This window comes from Camellia sinensis, chromosome 1 (genome assembly GCF_055761805.1).
Source record: "Camellia sinensis isolate YWXY chromosome 1, ASM5576180v1, whole genome shotgun sequence".
Classification (NCBI taxonomy): Eukaryota; Viridiplantae; Streptophyta; class Magnoliopsida; order Ericales; family Theaceae; genus Camellia; species Camellia sinensis.
In genome coordinates, this window is record NC_138961.1 from 203219124 (window position 1) to 203244084 (window position 24961).

Sequence of the window (24961 nt, forward strand, 5' to 3'; positions counted from 1 at the left end):
AATTGCAGCCACTGCTATCAACGGTCTAATGGATGAAACTCTAGTAACCAAAGAAAAAGTATCAAAGAAATCAAGATCAACTTGTTGCTTTAAACCTTTAGTGACAAGCCTCGAATTATATTTATCTATAGTTCTATCCGGTTTAAGTTTTTTACGAAAGACTCATTTACACCTAATAGTTTTACAACCTGGAGGTAAATCCACTAATTTCTATGTTTTATTTGAAAGTAGTGAATCTATCTCATCATTTACAGCCTCTCTCTAGAAAATAGCATTAGGTAATGACAAAGTTTCTTGCACCGTAAGAGGAATTTCTTCCACATTATAAAGATAATAGTCAAGACTAAAATCTTTTTCAGCTCTAGCTCTTTTACTCATTCTTGGTTGGATTTGAGGATTTTCTTATTCTTGAAAAACTTGAGATGGAGTAGAAGAGTTAGGCATGGATAAAATATTTTCAGAAATTATTTGACCTCCATTATTTCTAGATTTGAAAGGAAATTTATTTTCATGAAAAATAGTATCACCCGATTCAAAAATAATATTATTTTCCATATCAAAAAATCTATAGGTTGTACTGTACAATGCATATCCAAGAAAAGTGCAAGTGGTAGCTCATTCACTCAATTTAAGTTGTTTGGGATATGCAAACCTCACAAAAGCTAAACAACCCTAAACCCTCAAATAACTTAAATTTGCTTTATGCCCCCCCACAACTCATAAGGAACAATTTTAGTCTGTTTATGTAGCACTCTATTTATCACATGGCAAGCTGTCAAAATTGCCATGCCCCAAAGATTTGAGAGAGCACCTGAATCAATAAGTATAGCATTCGTTAAGTCAATTAACGTTCTATTTTTTCTTTTGGCTACGCCATTAGATGAAAGTGAATATGGTGGAGTAGTCTCATGAAGAATTTCCAATAACTGAACAAAAGAGTTGAATCTAAGAGATTCACACTCCCAGTCTCTGTTACTTCTAATTCTCTTAATCTTTTTACTGAATTAATTTTCCACTTCAAGAAGGAATTCTTTAAATTTCTCAAAAGTATCACTTTTATTTTTAATAATTATACGTTTGTGTATTTTGAAAAATCATCAATAAAAGTGATAAAATATCGATTATCACCTCGAGTTAAAATTCATTCAAACTCACACAAATCAGTATGAAATAATTCTAACAATTCGGTATTTTTCTTAACGCTTTTATGAGGCCTCTTGGTAATTTTTACTTTACTGCAAATTTCACATTTCTCAAATTTTTTTGTCACTTTAGGAATTAATCCTAAACTACTCATGATTCTCACATATTTACTGTTAATATGACAGAAGCGAGCATGTCAAAAATTAATAGAAGACAACATATAAATGAAACAAAGTTTACATTTGTAGTCGAATTTTCATTTTCCTCTTGTGTTATTACTGCATCTTGGCATCTAACCTCCTTTTCGACTCAAATGCAAGTGTTCAACGCCTCTAAGGAAGTCTCATTTTATTTGTGGCGCATGTTCTTTTGGAATTTTCTCTAAAATGGCAGTAACTTGTCAACAAGTCCTGCAACTATCAAGTTGTCACCAATTTTGATGTTTTCAAATCTTACTTTTGTAACTATCATTTGGAAATCTCGTGCTTGCTCCACAACAGATTTTCCATCTACTATTTGGAAGCAAAAAAAAAAGGGGCTAGTTGCATGCTTTTTTGCTCTTGCCTCTTTAGTATCATACTTAGTCTGTAAAGCTTTCCAAATTTTCTTTGCGGAAGTGTAAGTGGTGTCATAGTAATCATAAAATTGATTAGTAAGGCAATTTAAAAGATAAAAAAATGATATTTATACTCATCTGTGTTGTAGGAAGCCACTTTTGCTTCATGTGCCTTATAGTCTTCATTATTCATCTTCTCAGTTGGGATTTTGTTTGGGTTCGTCTCGGTAAGAACATAAGTAACTTTCAAAAGACTAAGGTAAAAAAGAACTTTTCCTTTCCACCTCTTAAAATGAACTCCCTTGAACTTGAAAGGCTTGTTGAGATCTCCAATTCCATCATTGATTTTTTTTTATATTTGTTCCATGGTTGATCTCCTTAAAATTGTTGGTAAAAATATCAGAAAAATTATATTTTATTGATAAATAATGCAAAGAAAATGAGATACAAATAGATCAGGTTGGGGCACGAATATCTCATTTTTTTTAAGGAGATCAAGCCCACTATGGTAGGAAAAATCCAAATACCGATGCAGTAGTCACTAAACTATGACTTGTCCCTTTTAGGATACAACATCCCGATTACTTGTCGTATGGTTTAGGCCAACTTTGCACAAGATGGTGAACCCAAAGCTCCACAAAAAAAAAAAAACACCATTCTTTGACTAATAATCTCTCAAGTATAAAAAAATAGTTGGTGTAGAAAATAGTAGATGAGAAGAACTATTTATAGGCCACTAGAACCTTACAAATTACACCAAAAAAGATAATGACCATTAGATTAGAGAAAAGGGAGAGTCTCAAAATATTAACTCGCCACCAAGTCTATGAACTTCTAATTAATCTCTATTCATGAACAAGACGAATGGTCACTGAAAAATAATGAATCTCCATTCATCAAACAAAATGAGATTCATGAATAAAACAAAATGAGATTCATGACAAGACCAAAAAAGTCACAAAAATAAATAAATAAATAAAAGATATTAAAATGGTTCGACAACAATTATATTCTTTAGTCTTATATTGTCCAAACAATGTTGGATCTTTAGCCAATTCACCAAAATTAAGTTTTGGGGTGATTTACAATTGCAAAAATAATTTTGAACACGAGAAGTCGTAATATGAAATCACTTTGAAATATTATATATTTTGATACTTTGAATAATGTTAAAATTTTCAAATTCATAAATAGTTGATTGTTTATCATTTTCAACCATAATTGGCTTCTTGTCGACGGTGGCTAAGAATCTGAATTGGCCACCCATAGTTGTCCTACACATTAACCTATTACTTACTACATTTTGCCTTAGAAGAGGAGTTTGAAATGCCTCTTCATAAGTGAAATTTCTATAGAAGGAAAATTGCCCCCCAATTGTCATTCTTAGCATTAATTTATTCTTGTTCACTTTTGAAGTCAAAAGTTGAGATTCTGAAATACTTCATCAACTTCTTTTAGAACAATGGATTCTCATAAAAAGACACGTGTTCACCCGCATGTGGAAACATTGGTGGTTCTTGTACTTTATTGAAGGTATATTCATATTAACCACCACAATTTGTGATCCTTGCCATTCATCTTTTCTATGATCAATGTGGCCTTGTCTTGGTGTTAGGGATGACAATGGATAACTTACTCTGTGGGTATCTATGGAGACCCAACCCAAATACATGGGTTTTCTCCTTTTTTTTTTATCCATTGGGTAGGGTAGGTGATATTCTTTAAATATCCACAGGAGATGGGTTGGGGATGGGTACCCACTAATTTCCCCATATGTTTTTTTTTTATTTTTTTTATTTTTTTATTTTTAAGATTCACAACCAAAACTAAATATACATTCAATCTTTTTTTTTTTTTTTATTTATTTTTTCAGGTTCACAACCAAATTTTTTTTTTTTTTTTTTTTTAAGATCCACAACCAAAGCTAAATATACCTCCAATCTTTTTTTATTTTTATTTTTAAGGTTCACAACCATTTTTTTTTTAATTTTTAAGATTCACAACCAAAGCTAAATATACATTTAATCTTTTTTCTTTTTTTAATTTTTTTTAAGGTTCACAACCAATTTTTTATTTTATTTTATTTTATTTTATTTTTAAGATTCACAACCAAAGCTAAATATATATTTAATTTAATTTTTTTTTTATTTTTTTTTAAGGTTCACAACCATTTTTTTTTTAAGATTCACAACCAAAGCTATACATTCAATCTTATTTTATTTTGTTTGGCTCAACAATAAAATCAAATACACATTAATTAACATTGTCACATTATTCTTGTCAAATTTTATGCATATCTAGAATTTTTTAAATTTATTTAAAAAAAATTAAGGACACTGTCTAGTGTAGGTTTCGGTTTACTTTTCTATGTTATTTTATTTTGTTGTGTATTGTAATTTTCAGAATGGCTTGCTTGTTCTGAAATTTCAATTAACGAGTATGAATCTATTTGTTTTATGTTATCACACAATTTATACAACATATGTATAGGGCAGAGCATTTTGTATTGTAATTTTCAGAATGGCTTGCTTGTTCTGAAATTTCAATTAACGAGTATGAATCTATTTGTTTTATGTTATCACACAATGAGTTGTGATTGGTTAGAAATGATGGGTACAAAGATTTATTTGCTAGAAAAACAAAAAGGGGATACAAAGTCATACTAAATAATTTTTTTTAAATTAAAAGAATTTTTCTTAGTTATGAACAGATTTAACTGAAATCAACTTGTTTCCCAATGTTATGCTTCATTTATTTAGATAGAAAATATTTTTTAATGAAAAATATTTTTTATAAAAAAAATTCAAAATATATTTTTTTATATTTGGTGGTGGTGGTGATGGAACGAAGGTGAAAGTAGAAATTGTTACATTGTGGTGGGGTGATGGCGGCAGTGATGATGGTAGTGGCTATGGTGATGGTAGTGTGACAGTGAAAGTGAGAATAGTGGTGACGGTGTTGTGAAATTAGTAAAAATTTAATTGAAAAAATATTTTTTGTTTTTTAAAAGTAACAAACAACAAAATTCGTGGGGGACTAAAGGAAGAAGATGGAGGATGGATTGGGTGTGGTAATGCATAGATATCTTAAAATGAGTGGTTCAGATTTGTTAAAGGTATAATTAGATTTTGGATAAATTAAAATGAATGGTTCAAATTTGCTAAGAGAAAGATGATTTAATGTCTAAATTGTCCGTGGCTAACAATTCTTTATTTATGCCCTGATGCAATTTAATATGAGTCTTATAACACTTTCTTCAAACAAACTTTTTGATTGTCTCAAAATTATATATTTGATTATTATAAAACAAACTTTTTAATTAATTAATTAATGTGTATTTGATTTTGTTGTTGAACCAAATAAAATAAAATAAGATTGAATGTATATTTAGCTTTTGTTGTGAACCTTAAAAAAATAAAAAAATAAATAAAAAAATAAGTTGTTAACATTAAATATATTAAAAAAGAAAGAAAAAAGATTGAAGGTATATTTAGCTAAAACCTTTATAAAAAAAAGACAAAAGAAAAACAAGAAGGTTGTTAATATGAAATATATTAAAAAAGAAAGAAAAAAGATTGAAGGTATATTTAACTTTTGTTGTGAACCTTAAAAAAATAAAATAAAATAAAATAAAATAAAATAAAATAAAATAAAATAAAATTGTTAACATTAAATATATTAAAAAAGAAAGAAAAAAGATTGAAGGTAATTTAACTTTTGTTGTGAACCTTAAAAAAAAAATAAAAATAAAAAATAAAAAAATAAATAAAAAAAATTGTTAACATTAAATATATTAAAAAAGAAATAAAAAAAGATTGAAGGTCTATTTAACTTTTGTTGTGAACCTTAAAAAAAAAAAAATAAATAAATAAAAAATAAAAAAATAAATAAAAATAAATCGACTGAGATGCAAGAGCATCCCTCAATTGTGAAATCAAGACACTGGTTGATATCACAGCATAGCCACTCCTCTGGCCTTGAACACTTGATGCCTGACCACTTAATTGGCCTTTAGGAGCCACTGCTTGGCTCACATGCTGTGGGTTACCCTCATCTGCCAACAGCAAATCTTAATCAATTTCTTCATCATCATAATCTGCCTCATTGATAGGCCTCTTTTCCAAATGCTTGTCAGTCTGCTTCTTAGCCTTTCTCATTGTTCCAAATTAAGATGTTGTTTTATTGGGTGTGTCAAAAATTATTAGTAAAAATTATGTTACTTCTCAAATCGACAGGATCAAGTAATAATTTAAACAAAAGACCAAATGTATTTTTCATTCAATATCTCAAAAAAAAAAAAGAAAAAGAAAGAGTACATCTTTGAAACAAAATTACAATTGACAAGAGAAACAAAATAAACAAAAGGTAATTTCAAGATGAAACTACCAAAATTCAGAAAGTTACAGGTTACGAATTACTAAAAAAACTACCCCTAAGTTGATGAACTATTCCTAAAATAAAAGTTAAGTCAAAAAACTAAGTGTTGTTATATTGTTGATTTCCTTTTCCCATCTCTCTTTGGCTCTCTTTATAGGTTTTAGACTTCAAACAAATCACAAGTAATTGTCTCGGCAGTTTGTTTCCACCCATGTGCCACACTTTATGGAATAACTTCTCCAATGTTTATGCCCCACACCATGTTCTAACCACTTCCTGCACAAACTAATAATAACAATAACAATATTAATAGTAATAATAATATTGTGGTGATAATTAATCTTGAATAGATGATTTTTGATTTGAATGAACAAACCATAATCAACAAGTCATAATTAATAAAATTAGATTTAACTACAATCAATAAAGTATAATTAATAAAATTAGATTTAGTTATAATTGATAAAAAATAATTTATGATACAAATAATTTATGTCTTATAGATTTGAATCAAAACTTTATCCACGATTCACGCGAAGCGTTCTTCTTCATTGAGCTTCATACTAAGCCATGTGCTGCCTTTTAACATGACCCCGATTTGCTTCTCTCGAACTCCAACAATGAATTGCTTGCACCCTGATTATTTCATTTTTTGTTTTTAATCGCTGCCATGATTGATAGCAATAATAGTAAATTAGCAATGGCTTCGTGTCAAAAAGGTAAGGAATGGCTGGATAACCCATGATTGGGTTACTTGAATAAGAAATAGTGAAGTATTTGCAAGTAAATTGTAATTTTTGATTATTTATTTATTTTTTTTCAATTTATTTTTATTAATTGTGATTCGTAATGGTGTTTGTTTATTAATTTGTAAATATGAAAGTAAAATTTCATTTATACTTGTTGTGGTTGCTCATTGAAGATGTACTCTGTATTTTTTTAATACCATGTTCATGTGACAGTAAAATGTTATTCTAATAGTATGTCATGTGACAGTAAAATGTTACTCTAATAGTATGTCATTGTGTAATTTGTTTTGTGAACTCATAGTGAAGATAACATTTTACTGTGAAATAAAGTAACATTTTACTGTGAAATAAAGTAACATTTTACTATCAATCAGAATAACATTTTACTATGAAAAAGTTAACATTTTATTGTTTATGTCAATTTCAAAGTTAATTTTTTTTTTAAAAGAATTTTATAATCAACATGGATCTTATTTGATAAATCTTGATGAGAGAATTCTAAAAATACTAATTTTATTAAAAACCAACATTTAAATAAAAAATTATATCATTTTAAAGTTTAAAATATTAAATTACTCAATAAAATTATTTTGGCAATAATGGTATGTATTGAATTTTTTAAGAAATACTTTTTGAACTTGTTGTTAATGTATTAAAGTTTTATTATGAGGGGTCTTTAAACAAATTTTCCATTTTTATTCTACTATAGTTTGTCAATAAGTTAAAATAATTAAAAAATTATTATAAATTATCACATTATTCTTTTTATTTTTATATATCTTTTTATAAAAATCTAAAAAAATTAGTTGAAATAATCAATTCGCAAAAGAACTATAGTAATTAGCTCTACATGATCAATATTTTTAATTTTAAATATCTTCAATTGAAATGCAATTGTAGCTAAACAAAATCTGAAAAGTGAAACAGAGAATTCTCAACTACAATAATGTACTCGAGTTATGCAAGCACAAGTTTCTTTCATATATGCATATTAGTATTACTAGACAGTGTGCACATTTGATGAATGTGCTAAGAAAATAAATTAGTGGGATATAGAAGGAAAAACAAAAACAAAAAAGTTATAAAATTTGAAATTCAAAATCAACATCCGAATAGTTAGTAATTATGAGATTATGAGTAAGGTTGTTAAAACCGAAGCCTTAAATGGGTTTGTGGGAGAGGCTTATAGATTGAATCGTAGAATTGCATTAAGGATCATAAGATTCTACTGTCTCTGCAAAATAAAATGAGAAATTTTCAATAATGATAATTTATGTTAAATAATTTTAAATCATTAGATAAAAATGATAAATTTGATATAATGCATCTTTTATGTTAACATAAAATAGCCAAGATGTTTAGAGAAAGAGTTTATAGTCATTTTTTATATATAGACATACACATGTACATACATCATTACCATCAAATCGTGACTCAAATTATGAATAATTTTGCTAAAGGAAAATGCGGGGGACCCCCAGTGAGGGGCGACCCCCAGCGACCCCCAGCCCACGTGGCTGTGGGTGATTGGCCAGAAAGGAAAAAAAAAAAAAAAAAAAGAAAACTGGCGAATGGCTGTTCGCCACGTCACTGGGGGTCGACCCCCAGTGGGGGTCTGTAGCAGGACTCTTTGCTAAAATAGTGAATCATAAACCGTATCGAATCATCGTAAAATTTATTTTATTTAATATAATATATAATTCTATATATTTATATACATATAAAAATATATACCATGTTTAAAATAACATAAATTAATTATGTCTATCAATAACAAATTAATCTTTTCTACATATCTTCCTAGTTTGGCAAAAATGACATCAATTTATACATGTAAGCAAAAATCAAAATAGAACTGAATCAAAATAAATTGTGTGAATTGTAATAAATTGTATTGAATCGTATGATTCACTCACTTTCCGATTTAACAACATGATTCGAATAATTTTTGTGGGGACATATTTTGTGAGTAGCAACACGTGGTCAAGGTGGCACCGAAGTGCCAACAGAGGTGCCACGTGTCCTGGACATGATGCTAGGATGATCTCGGCTAGACCGAGGTTATCTGCGAAGATGCCGGAGTCCGGGATAAATGCAAAAGTTATAAGAGTCCTAGAATGGGGGAGGACCTCAGTCTGGATAAAAATAAATCTCTTAGAGAGTTTATCTCTATCTAACTGGGAGTCTAGGATAAACATTGAGCCAGAGTCCATTGAAGCTAGGCTTCTACAGGGATCAGGTCAGTGTTGGCTATAAAAGTAAGGCACCCTCGTGGGTCTAAGGTATGCTTTTGGTATTCTGGCTAGTGAGTTAAACACTAAGTATTATCTTTGAGAGATAACTGAGTATTGACTTGATCGTCGGAGGGCTCTCGGGTGGAAGAACCATCGCCGGAGTCTTTTATTTCTGTGACAGGTCATTTGGGTGTAATCTATTCTGTCGGTGTTCTCCAGTTGAGTACCTGTTTTGCAATGTGGTCAGAAAATAGCACACACAATTTGGCACCGTCTATGGGAAAGAAAGGAGAATAGATGGCCAACGACAGACAGAAAGAGAAGATTGGGAACAACATCCCTATTGGAAGTGGTAAACACTTTGATCCTAATGTAGAGGAGGATAATTGCAGCGAAAAAACTCGGGATTAGAACCCCGAAGAGAAGGACGTCGGCCAGGAGGGAGACGTACCAAAGAAGGCAGACCAAGGTGGGTATTATAACGAGAACGACCTCTAGGTATGGAAAGATAGATGCCTGCGGAGGGACGGAGAGATGAAGGGAATGGCGAATAAATTGGCGGACCTGCAATCAGTCGTCAATTTTATAATGTAGAACAACGTCATGCAGCCACCGTTTCCGTTACAAGACACGCCGATTCCAGCAGCCAAGAACAATGCCTAGAAAGGGGGACAGAAAACAGTCCGTACAGTCCCCCAACACACTAGGACCAAGGAACACTCTCACCGGCCTTCAAGGGAGGTCGGGCGAGGAGAGTCAATGAAGGGAGATTCTCGGAGGACGCATCGTACCAAAGAAGCTGACCCCAAAAAACATCGGCATGTTCAAGGGAAGGAACTTTGTTTCGATGCAACTAATGGAGAGAGATCCAAGAGGACTCATAACGACGGGAGTAACGCACCAAAAAGGCTAAAATCCGTTGATAGCCGAGCTCCCAGACAGACCAAGGAGGATTTGAGGGATTACCTTCAGAGGAAGCGACAAGATGCCGAGGTAACCTCTCCGGTCAAGCAGTGAACGCCGTTCTCGGTGGAGTTGGACAGATTTGAGGCCCCGAAAAGGTTCCACATGCCGAGGTTCCAGATATATGATGGTAAGTCTGACCCTAACTTTCACGTCGGCTTGTACCTGAACTCAATGGCACTGTACACTGGGAACGAGCCGTTGCTCTGCAAAGTGTTCCCTTCATTCTTTGGGGAAATCGCATCAGACTGGTCTCATAAGTTGCCGAAAGGAACTGTGAAAAGCTGGGAAGGCCTAGCTGAGATGTTCATGGCTAGATTTGCGACAAACAAACTACAGCCATTGAGGGTGGACTCCCTGATGGCTCTAAGAATTGGCGAGGATGAAAGCCTTACGGCCTATGCCAAAAGGTATTATGAGGTGTTCAACCGAATAGCAGGATGCAACTAGGAGGTGGCGGTCGTGTCTTTTAAGAATGGCCTGAACGATGAATGTTTGCTTCGAAAATCACTGGCAAAAACACTACCAAAAAGTATGGAAGAATTAATGGCCAAAATAGAGAAGTATGCCAGAGCCGAGAAGGATACGCCAGGGACAAATGCGTCAAAACAAGAGAAGAGAAACGACTCGCTGAAGCGAGGCCGAGGTAATAATGGATATAATAAGCAAAAGACAAGATTGAGGGCTACACAGGCAATCACAATCGTATTCCGAATTTCGGTCCACAAAGTCTTGGAAAGAATCTGGAATCAACCCTATTATAGAGCACCAGAGAGGATTCCTGGTGAATTTATGGGAAAAAGTCTGGGGAAACGCTGTGCCTACCACAATGAGGATGAGCATCTAACTCAAGGGTGTAGAGCCCTAAAGGCACATCTAGAAGACCTGGTAAGACAAGGTCACCTAAGGGACCTGGTAGATGAGACTAGGACAAGGGAAAGAGCAAGCGAGACTGCCTCAGGCACCAGCAGCACCGCCTCCACCAGCACCACAACCGCAAGCAGGTGGACCTCGAGTAATCAATGTGATTTACTCAAAGTTCAACGAGAACGAGATACGTGGAAAAACTCAGAAGGTAAAACACTTACAACATGTGTATCGGGTCCAGCAGAAGAGACCTAGGGCAGACGAGTGCTAGGGACCAGTGGTGTCCTTTACTAAAGATGACCTAGAGATGGTGTAGCATCCACACAACGATGCCTTGGTAATATCCCTCCAGATTGGAGAGTGCCAGGTAAAGCGAATTTTGATCGACCAGGGCAGCTATTGTGACATCATGCATGTCAGGTGTTACAAGGAGCTTGGCCTTCATCAAGACGATCTGGAACAATCCAATGGTTTAATGGTAGGGTTCAATGGAATGCCGACGTGGCCCCTGGGAGCAGTAAGTTTGGAGGTGCAGGCTGGCACCAAGAAGGTAAAAATTGAGTTCACAATAATTGGCACTCCCTCCCCTTACAATGCTATCCTGGGAAGGCCATGGTTGCATACAATGGGGGCTGTTGCCTCAACATTGCACTACCTGTTGCGGTTTCCAACAGAGCATGGAATTGAGGAGGTGAGGGGATCAGGTGCAGGCAGATAATTGCTCTATGGCAGCAATGAAATCCACCTGCAACACATGAGAAGTAGAAGCAGAAGCAGTAGAGATTAAAAATGAGGACATGGAGGTCCTTGACGACGTCGGCAAAGAACCAGCCGAGAAAAGTGAGGAAGCACTAAAGAAGATCTTAGTCCAGTAAGGAGATGAAGAACGCTTCTTCCTCCTCGGCTCAGGCTTGGCCGAGGAAGAGGAAAAGGAATTAGAAGCATTCTTGAGAGCAAACCTTGAGGTGTTTGCTTGAACACCATACGAGATGCTTGGCATTGACCCCGAGGTCACTTTCCATAAACTGAATGTGGACAGGTATGCTAAACCTATCATCCATCAAGTAAGGAGGTCGACGTTAATGCATGATGAGGCAATAGAAAAGGAAATGGATAAACCTCTAGAGGCCAGAGCCATTTGAGAGGTAAACTACCCGACATGGTTATCAAACACGGTTGTTGTGAAGAAAAAGAATTGGAAGTGGAGGGTCTGTGTGGACTTTACCAGCCTGAATAAGGCTTGTCCCAAAGACAGTTTCCCACTACCCAAGATTGACCAATTAGTGGATCCCACTTTAGGGCATGGAAGGATGAGCTTCCTGGAAGGATGCCACTTCAGGGCATGAGGAGAAGACTGCATTTATCACCCCAAAAGGGCTATACTGCTACAGAGTGATGCCTTTTGGGTTGAAAAATGCAGGAACAACATACCAGAGATTAGTGACTAAGATGTTCAGACATCTAATAGGCAAAACAGTGGAGGTATACATTAATGACATGGTCGTGAAGACCAAGGAACCTGAGGATCATCTGGTCGACCTGAAGACAGTCTTTAATATTTTAAGGACATTTCGCCTCCGACTCAATACATCGAAGTGCGCATTTGGAGTTGGGTCAGAGAAGTTCCTGGGATACTTGGTAATTAGAAAAGGCATTGAGGCAAGCCCAGATCAAATCAAGGCCACCTTGGAGTTAAAGAGCCCAACGTCGGCAAAACAAGTAAAGATGTTGACTGGAAGGGCTGCAGCCCTAAACAGATTCATAAGCAGAAGTTCTGATAAATGAAAACCTTTCTTCAGTTTAGTGAAGAAAGCCACAGACTTCTTATGGACAGAAGAGTGCAAAGTCGCCTTGGCCGACTTAAAGGAATACTTGACCACCTCTCTAGTTCTCTAAAATCCAATACCTGGAGAGGAGCTGTTCTTATACTTGGCGGTTTTAGAGCATGCAATAAGTGCAGGGGTAATCAGGGAAGAAAAGGGAGAACAAAGGGTAGTTTACTACGTGAGTAAAACCCTAGCAGATGCAGAGACCAAATACCTACCCTTAGAGAAGCTGACACTGGCTTTAATAATGGCCTCCAAGAAGCTAAATCATTACTTTCAAGCCCACCAGATTGTAGTGTTAACTGAGCATCCTTTGAAGTCCCTGTTGCAACAAGGAGATCTGACAGGTAGGATAGCCAGATGGGCAGTGGTGTTAGGCCAATATGACTTGAAATTCAGACCCAGAACAGCAATCAAAGGCCAAGTTTTCGCCGACTTCGTGGCCGAGTTCACACTAGGCGCCATTATACATCGGGCTCTGTTGAGTCGGGGTATACGATGTCCAGGTGAACAAAGAGAAACTCAACTAGGGATAGCAGAATAGAGAAAAGAAGAGAAACTCAGGCCTTACAGTATTTACGTCGACGACTCCTTCCGCTTGTTTGTTGATGGAAGTTCAAACCGACAAAGAGCGGGGGCATGAGTAGTGTTAGTATCACCGGATGGACAAATGCTGGAACAATCCATTTATTTGGGGTTTAAGGCCTCAAACAATGAAGTAGAGTATGAATCACTGATTGCAGGATTAAAGTTGGCAGCAGCAATGGAAGCCGATGAGGTAATGGTCTTTTGTGACTCTCAACTTATCCTCAACCAGGCAACAGGCGAATACGCAGCCCGAGATGAAAGGATGGTAGCCTATGTAAAGGAGGTGGGCAGATTGATGGCATTGTTCCAAAATTTCCGACTATAACAAGTTAGCCGAGATGACAACAGCCATGCTGATGCCTTGGCCAACCTGGCTAGAGCAATGAAACCAAGAAAGGCAAGGACAATAATGGTTGACTACTTGTCAGGTCCAAGTGTAGAACCACTGAACACAGAGCATGAGGCAATGTGTGTGGAGATGGGACTAAGCTGGATGGATGCAATAATAGTATTCCTTAGAGAAGAAAAACTGCCAGATGATCATAAAGAAGCACACAAGATCAGTCTGAAGTCAACAAGATTCAGTCTGACAGCAGAAGGGCATCTCTATAGAAGATTTTTTACTGGTCCCTTTTTGAGGTGTATGCATCATTCACAAGTTGAAGACTTCTTGTATGAAATACATAAAGGAGTATGTGGAAGCCACACTGGGAGCAGATCACTTGCTCATAGGGCCATTACCTAGGGGTACTGATGGCCACACATGCAGAAAAAATGCTGAAACTTATGTCAGAAAGTGTGAGAAGTGTCAGAGGATCTTTGGTCCCTAAGTTGGGTGTCCTCATACATGGTTTATGATTTTATAGGCTTCAAAACTATCCCTTTTTGATGTATTTCAGACCCTATCTCTCGCCAAGGCCTTGGTTAACGGATCTGCAAGATTATCACAAGATTTTACATAATTCACAGTTATGATGCCATTACTCAAATAGGATTTCATATTACTGTGTTACCTTCGAATAGGTCTGGATTTACCATTATAAAAATGGTTGTTCACTCTACCAATAGCAGCAGTGCTATCATAACGAATTAACACAGGAAGAACTAGTTTTTCCCAAAAAGGGATTTCATGTAACAAATCTCTCAACTAATTCGCTTCTTCACATGCTGAAGCTAACGATATAAGCTCAACTTCCACAGTAGAATTAGCAATTATAGTCTGTTTTTTAGACTTCTAACATATAACACCACCACCCAAGGTAAAAATAAAACCTAAGGTAGAGAGAGAATCACCTGAAAAAGTGTTTCAATCGGCATCTCTATATCCCTCAAGTACCGCAGAATACTTGTTATAAAACAAATTATAATTTTTGGTACTAGATAAATATCTTATAATTCTTCACATAGTTAGCCAATGATCTTGACATGGCTTGCTAGTAAATCTGCTAAATACTCCAACAACATATGCAATGTCAGGTCTAATACAGTCAGTAGCATATCTCAAACTACCAATCATGCTAGCATATTCTTTTTCATTTGTTATAACATATAAATGTATACTTGCATCAAAAGGAGTAGCAACATGTTTACAGTCTAGAAAATTATATTTCTTTAAAATTTTCTCAACATAAGATGATTGATCAAGAAAAATGCCATCATTAGTCTTGGTAATTTTAATTCCCAACCAAGATCTTTCATATCAAAGTGGTTATTAAGCATATTTTTAGTCTCATTTATAATATGCAAATTAGAGTCAAAGATAAGTAGATCATCCACATGTAGGCTAATAATCACATATGCATTGTCACGACTTGCTCCCCGTACCCAAGGGTTAATCATCGTGATGGCCAGTAACTGAAGTTATCTCTGACCAATTCTTAAACAAATTACTAAACGCGAGCAGAAAAATATTTAAGTGAGGGTACCAAAATAATCATTGGAGTTTTTATTTAATTAAATTGTCAAACCTGAACTATGTCTACAAAGTACTTTATACCTACCCCACGCGTTGGCCCTGAAATGTCACCTGAAAGTGGTAAACAATTATAAGCACATAGCAGAGTGAGAAATATTTTACTAAGAGCATAAGGGCATAAAATTCACCATGCATAATTATTGGCTAAACAAAGCTTGATATTAAAATACAGAGTATATAATACAAAGATCATTTGACATATAATACAAAATAATCATAACCACTGTATAGAACGGAACATAACAGATGTATGGACTCAAGAGGTGGCTCGTACGAACTCTAGAGATGGCTTCCACCATAGTATAACACTTAGCTCCATACAACACTTTGCTCCACACCAGAAATCATAACCACGGTACAGAATAGAACAAATGTATGGACTCAAGAGGTGACTCGCACGAACTCTAGAGGTGGCTCCCACAATAGTGTAGCACTTAACTCCGTACAGCACTTTGCTCCACACCAGAAATCAGAGTGTCAGTGGATCCATGACAGACAGAGGGCCACAAAGTCACTAATCAGATATCAATGGTTATTTAAGTTCCCCAAAGCATGAGATCTCTGTGGTGGTACTTATAAAATAATTACTCAAAACATATTTTAATAAATAGTTATTGTGACAACCCTCACCACTGATTAGTGCTAATCTATGATTAAGCATGTTAAGTAACTGATTAGACTGAAATTCTGAACTAATTGATTGAGTGTATTAGTTTAAATGCATTTCTATCTGTTTGTCATTGAATTATCTGTTCATGTTTTAAGTTTCGAACTGTAAATTGAAGGCCTTATCGGCGGCCGAATCCGAAACTGATTAGTGTTTTGTGTTAATTAGAATTAATGTGATTTTATGGCATGTTTAATTGAAATTTGATTTGGTATGATTAAATTAGATTAAATGAAGTTAAAATGCATCAACTTGAGTTATTTACCAAAATGCCACTTAGTGGACTATTTCATGAGCCTTTTATTTGATTTATACATGTTAGCATTATCATAACATTTCTTCAGCCATTTCTTGAGCCAAAACCGACTAGAGAGAGAGAGAGAGAGTTAAGAGAGCTTTGGTTTCAACAAGTTTTGCTTGGAGAATTAGAAGTTTTGAAGAGAGGATTGCATATTTGAGCTTCTACATCTTGAATTGAGACCTAAGGTAGGAGAATCAGCTTCTTGAATTTGTATTTAAGTTGTGTCTTGCATGATTCATGGAAATTTGGAGATTAATGTCAAGAATTGGTTTAAAATGTTGAATTGAGAGCTAGATCATGCATGCATGTATACATTGTAGATTTTGAGGTTGTTTTCATGGAATCCTCACATGCATGTCCATATTTGGGTTATAGTCCATGAATTCATCATGTTTTTGGAAGTTTTGACTCATTTGATTATGTATTGGAAGCTTTGAAGTTGATTAAATTCATGCATGTTGCATGTTCATCATGTTCTTGAAGTTTTGTTGAAATTGTGTTTTATTTGAACTACCTTTGGGCTTTGATTTTGCAAATTGATCTTTGAAACATGTCATAATATGAGTTTTAAAGTGTTTTCCAGAAAATTAGCCCAAAAGGATCGAATTTGATGCTTTAAATGTTGAGTTTCATGCTTGGAGACAAATCTGGAAATTCCAGATTTTGGATCCACGCTCGAGCAAGGAACGTCACGCTCGAGCGTACACTCTGAGTTCATGCAGTCCGTTCGAGCGAGTAAAGTAACGCTCGAGCGTGAAATGCGTGTATCCAGTACTTTGCATGTGTTTACAGTCCGCTCGAGCGAGGGAATGCATGCTCGAGCAAGGACTTGTGTCTTACGCTCGAGCGGGGATTGAGCGCTTGTCGAGCGTGAATTTCATGCATCTAGCACTTTTGCAGTTCGCTCGAGCGAGGAAAGTCGCGCTTCAGTGGAGCTCCTTTTCTGCATGTCCGCTCGAGCGTAGAAAGCCACGCTCGAGCGAGACCCCTGTTTTTTGAAAATTCTGAAAAGTGTTTTAAAGTGCATCTTTGCATCCTCATTCCATCCTAGGCATTCCTAGGCCTAGTTTAAGGCATCTTAATGAGGACAATGCTATAAAACCACACCGATTCAAGATAGGGACTAATTTATTGTTTCCCAAACGTGCAACTTAGTCTGTGCTCATTCTGTGACTGAGTAGGGTTGGCATCCGAGGACGCTCACTAACCTATCTGTAGCCTAGAACTCTGTGAGTAACAATGTTGTAAAGATATATACAATCATGAATATTTTCTGAATGATCAACTGTACTGCTTTTTGAAATGATATTTTTTACTGAATGAATGCTTGTTCTGTTTGCGAACTGTATTCGTGGCACCCATAGCAATTTACTGTTACTGTACTGTACTGCTACTATCACAGAGATCTCTGTCGGTTCCCATGTTTGGAACCACTACTGTTTGCTGATATGATGGCCATCAACTAACTGTTCAGTTTGTTAAGACCTACTGTACTGTTTTGCTATGGGATGTACCACATATGACTGCTATGATTGAATGACTGATATACTGTTATAACTGACTGTTTTAAATACTGAAAGGACATTCATTCCTAACCTCTTTATGCATATTTTATTCACTGGGCTTTAGCTTACTGTTTATATATATATATATATGTAGGTGTCCAGGCACCAGATCGGAGCTAGGAGCGTTGGGTTTAAACTCCCTTTTTGTCAAACCAACCAACGTGCCTCACTGCGAGGTTCCAAGTGCTGCCAAGCTAAGGTTGCTTTGGGGTGTTTTAGATTCCCCCTTTCTGTTTCTGTTTTGTATAGACTGTATGAGACTTGTACTGTACTGTTATGGTAGGGATTTGGTCCCTAACCTGAATGCCTGTATATGACGTATGTATATACTGATATGGTTTGAATATGAATATTGTGGACGCGCCCTCAGGCTTTATGCCACCACAGTTCGGACTCCCTTTTGTGTCACGGTTCTTAGTCTGAACCAAAGAGTCCAAATCTGGCAAATCGTTTTAAGAAAACAGATTTTTAGAAAAGAAGTGCCAAACATGGACTGCTTTGCCAGATACAGAGTCGCCACCTAAATATTTTTTAATGGGGGAATTTAGGAAACCTTGACTCGTTTGCCTAAGGCCACGTGTCCGTCATTACCAAAGTTACCTCGGCTTGGGAACTTGGGTACGATTGGGAAAGGTCAGCTATGAGCACCCCCTCTCACCCGATCCGAAGATCGGCCTCTACTAACCATGATATCCAATTTTGAAAACGTTATGTGTTCTTATTCCGGTTAATTAGCTAGAATTACTATGTGATGCGCACAGCAAAACAAGTATAGACTAGATCGCCTAATTTGGAACAAAGCATCGCATATCCGTTTGTTTGGAAAATGTTTTGAAATTTGTTACTCGCGAGTAGGCTAAAACACGGATTTTGATGAGTTGTTCCAACTCAAGCCATCCAACCTTCTCCTACAGGCATTCAGGCAGTTCATATCACATAAGCATCTAGCCACATGGCAAGCATGCTGTCATGTTAACATTCACACTCGTGCGAGATGCTAAAGCGCAAAATACTTACAGTGTACTCCAAGCCAAAACAAAGAACTCGTTAGCAATCAATGTATGATCCAAGTCCATATTAAGTGCCTAATGCAACACATACAGAATGCAATTAGGATAGGCTCGGCTAATCCTAGGATGACATGTGAAATGCAACCATTTGATGCACATATTCAAGTTAGATTTGAAATACTTATGCAGTTAGCATGATGTGCCGAGCCCGGTGCATGCAATACTGATGAATGATGCACGCATACATAGCATAAGGTATACTAAATTAAATATGCCCTAATACTAACCATCAAAGCAGGTAAGTAAAAGGGAGAAAGAAGCGGGGGTTGGAATATATGCACACACGCACCCACACTTATTACAAATTCGCCCTCGCTCGGAGGGACCAAAAGAATAATACAATTAATTAACCTACAAGCTAATTAATTATTACAGACAAATTAAACTAGTTAAGCAAATTAACTAATCTAATAAAATAGTAAACAGCCTCGGGAAGAGGGCCCAATGTAATGCATGCTCGGTTCCGTTCGGAAGTCCACTGTCATGCACAAGTTGCCTCTGTTTTTTACTATTTGGCACCTCTGAAAATTGCACAAACTCCAAGGTTGCTTCTCTGAGTGCTGTAGAACACCACTGGCCATGAGAAATGGTCACCGACCATGGGGAATGGTCATCGACCACCTGTGGAGATATCGGCCACAAATTGTTGGTCGGTCGGCACTGTATGTAGCCGGCCAGCCAAAACTTTCTGCAGAACCTGTTTTGACAGCAGCAGAGGGCAAAACAAGGCATGTCAATGCATTTCAAGCAAATGTGTGCACCAACACATCCCTTATCATGTTTATGACTTAAAGGGACATGGTTCTCGATTCTCGGACCACCAATCGCGCATTTCAATACGTGATGGCCCAAGAAACCAAGTATGCACTTTGATTTCAAATGAGATGCATATCAAACAAACAAGTGAGGCTCAACCTCTATCATACTCAATTCAAGAGGCAAAGCATGCATGCCAATGCAATGCAACCTAGGCATGTTAACTAAGTATGCAACATGGGCATGCAATGCACAATGCATACTAGGCATACAACCTATGCAAGCAAGCATGCAAGGCATGAGGCAATGCAAACCAACAAGTGTGCAAGATGCAATGTGGATGTTCAAGCATGCAACAACACATGGAGCAAGCATGTTAAACAACCTAAATATGTAACAACACACAAGTATGCAACAACACACAAGGTGAGCATGCAACAACATGGGAATAATGGACTTAAACTAATTTGGACAGCTCTATACTAAGCCCAAAACAGTGGCCAAATGCTATGGAAATGAGAGGCAAAACACATACAAGCATGCACATGTTAAGGCCTAAACACTTAAGCATCAAGAAGTATCTTTTGAGCACACTTAAAAGGGAATAACCATGGACATATGGCATACATAATAAGCTTTGAGAATCAAGTCAGGAAAGATGCCAAACCAACTAGACAAGACAAACAAGGCATGCAAACAAAGCCAAAATTCAAGGCAAGCCAAAGGTGTATTGAACTACACTTAGCAAAATCGAACATGGCATGAATTAAGCAACCAAAATCAGAGTTTTAGCATATTAAGACAAAGCCAATAACACATCTAGATGGCATCTAAATGGCTTAAACATGCAAGCATGCACAAAGGCCTAAACAAGGGGCATAAGACAACAACCTTTTAACACATTAAAGGGGCATCAAATGCAAGCATGTCATGAGGACTGAAATGACATGTTAAATGGTTCCAAACCACTGGAATAATGCAAGTAATGCATGCTCATGGTTCATGCACTTGAGGCTTACAAGCCAAGAATGCAAAGAGGCTAAACAAAGCATGGCAAGCATGGCTAAGACAACCTACATCAGACCTTAAGCATGGAAAAACAAGCCTAAAAGCTTCACAAAGCTTGGCCAAAACAAGCAAGCATGGTAATCTACATGCTAAGTACATGTTAAGGCAAATGATGGCATTACAAGACATGTATGCTAAACAAGCATGGTGTGCCTAAACCAACATAAAACAGTGCTATAGCATGGCAAAATAACACTAAATAGTAGCTAAGATATGGCCAACATGAACCTAAATAAGATGCTCACTCAAGAGGTTAAAATGGCCCTTTTCAAGGACAACAAGGAGAGGGGGTGGCCCTCTCCTTCGTAGGACCTCAAGGCACCATCCTCACCAATGAAATCCCTCAAGATTTCAGTGGTGAGGAGGCCTAAACAAGGTGGTCCCGGAGCTCAACCAAAATGGCACCAAAAGGGGCCAAACAAACCCTAAGAGGGGTCAAACAACCCCAAAGCTCAAAACACTCTTAAAAAACTGTTTAGAGCAGGCAAAAACAAGACTTTTATATGTTTTACACAAAGTCTAAAAACAGTTGCAAGATAGGCAAAAAAGCTATGCAAAAATGGAGAATAAAGGGTGAAGTTCTTACCCTTGATGACCCTCTTCAAAAATGGAAGACCAGCAGCTTCCTTAGGTTCAAACCAGTCCAAAACCTCCAAGAACAAGCCCCTTCTGCCTCAGCAACTAAGGTATGGTGTAATGGTAGGTGTTTGTGTGCAAAACTAAGACTAAACACACACAAAACACTCAAGAGAGGAAGAGATATAGAGATAGAGTATGAACAAACCCTAACCCTAAAACTCAAAGCTCTGAAAAAAATTTATAACCCTAATGGAGGGAGAAGAGGCTCCCTCTTATAGACAATCCCTCTTGTAAAGCTTTCCAAACAAGCTAGTCAAGAGGGAGATCCCTCCATACACGTGTATGGAGGGGAGCAAAGTGTATGCCAGCTAGCATAGCTGGCATAAAAATATCTGAAAAAGCAGATGAACAGTGGTCGGCCAGCCAAAAATGCAATTTGACCAAAATAGATGGCCGATCGACCATCTAGAGTGCCGGTCGGCCAAACATTTGGCTGATGGCAACAAAACACAGCCGGTGGCCTCAAGCCATGGCCGGTGGAGTGTGGGAATGGCCAACAAGCCATTCCCTGCCCTCCAAAGCAAAAACACAAGTGTTTGGTGCAAAACCAAACACAAAACAGTCGAGTCGAGAGATCCTGAGGCAGGGCACGTGGCCGAGACCTCCGGGAACTCAAGACGAACACAAACATGGATGATCACCGAGTGTTCAAACGGTGACGTCCAAGTCTTGAGGACGGTCAAAAATGGAGTGTCTACAGTTGCCCCTCTTTGACAGAACTCGAAAGTCATAACAATGACAGGAGTGAATGTCAAAGCCCAGAGACGACCCATTTTTGACAAGGCCAAAGACTTAGACAAGCATGCAAGACAATAAAGATATGCGCCCGAAGGCAGGGGCGAATTGCAACTGACAATGCAAGAAGCCGAACATAACTTATGATCATGCAAAGAAAGCTGTAACGAAGCATAACATGCAACAGTTTTAAGCTAGCATACAACAATCCAACTACACTACAATGCAGAAAGGATGTAAGAGAATTATGCAATTCTCAATACGTCTCACTCGGAGAATACAATACCTGCACGGTTCGTCTGGTTGCACTAGCTTCAAATGAACCGTACATACAATATTGTGCCTGAAAGAGAAAGAAAACTCAACAGGTGCAATATCGTTAGCAACATGCATAACAATGCAATCAAAAGCTGCGCGACAACGCGAATGTAGGATTTAAGGTCTCCTTAGACCAAGGGGTGCACAAACAATGCGATGATATGCAATTGAATCTAATGTACTGCAAATGATATGCAAAATTACAAAACAAATGTAAAAACAATGCAAATAATATGCAAAACATACAAAACTGTGTATAACCAATGCAAACGATATGCAATGCAATTGAATCATGATCCAATCATGAGCGGTTCAAAACCACACAAATGTCAAATAGATTGATGGAGATGCAAAGTCCATCTACCATAGAAAAGGTGCCGCAACCCTCAAACCAACATACCAACGTGGAATAGGCGCGTACACATGCAGAACTATGAGTGATATAGACGGACACAAGAACAAGTAATTGGGTGGAATGACATAAGTGAGGCATGCTTTGCTCGGAAAAGATTATGATCCTAATGCTGGATGCAATCGAACTACACTACAATGCAATATATACAGTGGATATGGCGCGCGACTGAAACATATCTTGCCTAGGAAAGGCATGTACACATGCAAATCGCGTCTAACACAAAAATGGTGCCGCAACCCTCAAACCACAATACCAGCAGTGGAATAGGCGCGTACACAAAAGTCTCAGATCCGTGCTTCGACGTGAAAAGTATGGGCATACCAGACCAAGCTCAATATGGAAGAACGCAAGCCATAGCTGGATGTGATGCGGCAAATGCATGCAAGCTACAATGTAACATATACAAATATGCAATGGAATGGAATAGTTACAATGGATAAGGCCTGCGGCCCAAACCGTATCTTGCCTAGGAAAAGCATGGACACAAACAAGCCACGTCTAACACAGAAAAGGTGCCGCAACCCTCAAACCACAATACCAGCAGTGGAATAGGCGCGTACACATGCAGAACTATGCTTCGACGTGAAAAGTGTGGGCACATACCAGACCAAGCACAACATGGAAAGACGCAAGCCATAGATGGGGGTGATGCAGTGAATGCATGCAAGCTACAATGCAATATTTACAAATATGCGATGGAATGGAATATATACAGTAAAATGCATGACATATGCAATATTTACAGTGATGCATGACATATGCACTATTTACAATGGTGCATGACATATGCAATATTTACAGTGGTGCATGACATATGCACTATTTACAATGGTGCATGACATATGCACTATTTACAGTGATGCATGACATATGCACTATTTACAGTGAAATGCATGACATATGCACTATTTGTAATGATGCACGACATATGCACTATTTGCAATGATGCATGACATATGCACTATTTACAGTGAAATGCATGACATATGCATGTTTGTTTTTTGTTTTGTTTTTTTGAATACATGACAATGCATGATGAAGGGAAAATGCATGATAATGCATGTTTTTTTGTTATTTTTGTTTGTTCTTGTTTTTTGAAATGCAAATGATGCATGTTGTTTTTGTTGTTTTCTTTTTTTTGAAATGCAAATGCATGATGATGCATGATTTTGAAACGCGCGACAACGCGCGGCTTTTGATATGCATGATAATGCAAATGATCTTGGAATGCGCGACAACGCGCGACTTTTGAAATGCATGTGAACTCGAATATGCGACGACGTGCGTCGCTTGAAATGCATGGTAATGCATGTAGACTCGAATGCGCGACAACGCGTGTTGCTTGAGATGCATGATAATGCACGTGGACTCGAATGCGCGATAACACGCGTCACTTGAAATGCATGGTAATGCATGTGGACTCGAATACGTGACAACGCGTGTTGCTTGAGATGCATGATAATGTATGTGGACTCGAATGCGCGACAACGCGTGTCGCTTGAGATGCATGATAATACACGTGGACTCAAATGCGCGACAACGCGCGTCGCTTGAAATGCATGGTAAAGCATGTGGACTCGAATACGCGACAACGCGTGTTGCTTGAGATGCATGATAAAGCATGTGGACTCGAATGTGCGACAACGCGTGTCACTTGAGATGCATGATAATGCATGTGAGCAGTGCACATCAATGCAAGTTATGCTTGTTACGACGTATATATGCATGCAAAAACCAAAGGTCTTGCATCTTTAGAGGATCTAAGGTCTCCTAGACCGAGCGTGTTTAAGGTCTCGCCAGACCGAGCGGGTTTAAGGTCTCGCCAGACCGTGCGTGTTTAAGGTCTCGCCAGACCGTGCGTGTTTAAGGTCTTGCCAGACCGAGGCGATTTAAAATGCAAAACAATGCAAGTAAGGTATGCGAGTGCAAGACAATGCATTTAAGGTCTCGCCAGACCGAGTGGGTTTAAGGTCTTGCCAGACCGTGCGTGTTTAAGGTCTTGCCAGACCGAGGCGATTTAAAATGCAAAACAATGCAAGTAAGGTATGCGAGTGCAAGACAATGCATGTGGGGGCAACTTTCGAATCTTGAAAGAGACAAAAGGACACAAAAAGGATACACCGCACCCGTATTCAGGTGCCACGCACAG